The following is a 1,810-nucleotide window of genomic DNA, read 5'->3' as shown; positions in this document are numbered from 1 at the left end:
GATATGTGATCCAAATGTTTATTATCTAACATCTGTTGAAATCCATTTGAAACCTTGATAGGTGTTATGAAATTATACTGTAGTTTATGAAATGTTGGAGAAATACTCAATTGGATCCAGTATATCAGATTAAAAGTCTATTACACAAATATATGTTACTTTTCATAAAAACACAGCCAAAGCAGCCAGGAGATTTTGACCTGAGGGGACACTGTTTTGAGAGCCTGGTCCCAGCTGTGTTTGTGCTGTCTTGTCAACCAACTCCTATGGTCATTGTCATGCCAAAGACGATAATAGTTGGCAACACAGCTCAAACAGATCTGGAACCAGGCTACTGTCTTGATACAATACAATGTTCCCTTTAGAAGCCTGCTGTTGATTTCATATAAATCATAATAGAATTACTCGTAGTATAATCATGTCAGATTTAAGACGTCAGCAGCTGACAATGACCTCAGTTTGATTTGGGCTGAACATAACTGGGTGTCATCATCATATCAACATTCTCTATGTTTGAGATATCGTAGTGAGTGAAAAAAAGGGTTTTGAGGGAGAGACTTCGTCACCAGGACATTTAATCCTTCTCACCTTTACACACTCTGAGGAGACAGACACAGTAGCTTCCTGCCTGGCTCTCTCTCTCTGCACTCAGCTCCAAGGTACGTGGATAGTTTCCTGGCAACAGGGGCAAACATCAGATGACAGTATGAGTAAGTGCATGTTACAGTCAATGGAGTAGTGGAGGGTAAACGCAAGTAAACAAAGTTTACCCACCTTTTTTCTTTTGCCAAAAAGTTTACCTACCTTTGTAGGAAGCATTACTTTTTTCAACCCACAACCGGCGATCAGATTTTACCCACCTATCTTTTTTACCACTACATCACATCAGCGCCAGAAAAGTGATTTCACTGTTGTGGTAAGAATTTCACCTTAATTTGACAGGAAAATGGATGCATATACAAATAAGCTATCTCTGCGACCGGTATGATGAGAACTCGGGCCGTGGAACAAGGCTGTTCTATGTCTGATTGTTCTATTCTCAGCCAGGCCAATCTTTTCAAAGAAACACCATTTATTTCAACCTCTAGTCAAGCAAAATAAGTAGCGTTGTTCGGTTGTCAAGATAATCCCAAAAATTCAGGTAAAGTGTGTCAGTCATGCAGATAAATTGGAATGTTCTATCCTCTAAAGTGAGAACAAGTTGTTGTTTCCCTGGCTGCTACCAATGGCTGCTACTCAGAAACACTATAGCCTAACAGTAAATTAATAGATAACAGTCGCTGCAATTATAAACATGTCTCTGTCACGAATCCCGCTTCCTGAGTCTGTTTTTGCCTGTGTTCTGTCCTGGAGTGTTTTTTCCGGTGTCCTGGAACGCACCCTGTCTGGTTGCCGGGCGACGTAGCTAGTTGGAGGATCTCTGAGTACCCGCACCTGTATCCCATCAGCTATCTGCACACCTGGTCCTGATCATCACCCCTCCACTTCATAAGCGCTGACCTGACATCCATTCCCTGCCGGATCGTTAGCCATGAACAGTATGTTGTGCCAGCGTATCAGCCTCCAGTTTGATAGAGTTTGTTTTGTTGTTTTGTACGTCTTGCTTGCCTTGAACTTACCTCCGTTTTTTTCTGTCTACAGTCATTCACCCGGAACACTCATCCCATCCCTACCTAGTCGTCGATGACTTCAGTTACTTCCTTGGATCTGCTTACTCAATTCCATCAACTCACCTCCGCTGCCCGCTCCGCTACTTGGATTTTTCTATCACTACATTTAAACTTGTAAATAAATACTCACCTTCGTCTTA

The 1,810-nt window shown here is 41.9% G+C and overlaps 1 long non-coding RNA gene across 1 annotated transcript; it reads left to right on the top strand.

The window, feature by feature from the left end:
* The first annotated feature begins 525 nt into the window (after nucleotides 1–525).
* LOC139536644 (uncharacterized) lies at nucleotides 526–1,810 on the top strand. Its single transcript, XR_011667359.1, has 2 exons — nucleotides 526–1,538; nucleotides 1,642–1,810. It is a non-coding gene; the product is annotated as an uncharacterized lncRNA (long non-coding RNA).

This window comes from Salvelinus alpinus, chromosome 13 (genome assembly GCF_045679555.1).
Source record: "Salvelinus alpinus chromosome 13, SLU_Salpinus.1, whole genome shotgun sequence".
Classification (NCBI taxonomy): Eukaryota; Metazoa; Chordata; class Actinopteri; order Salmoniformes; family Salmonidae; genus Salvelinus; species Salvelinus alpinus.
The sequence above is the reverse complement of the archived record's forward strand: the minus strand, read 5'-3'. Positions and strand labels throughout refer to the sequence as shown.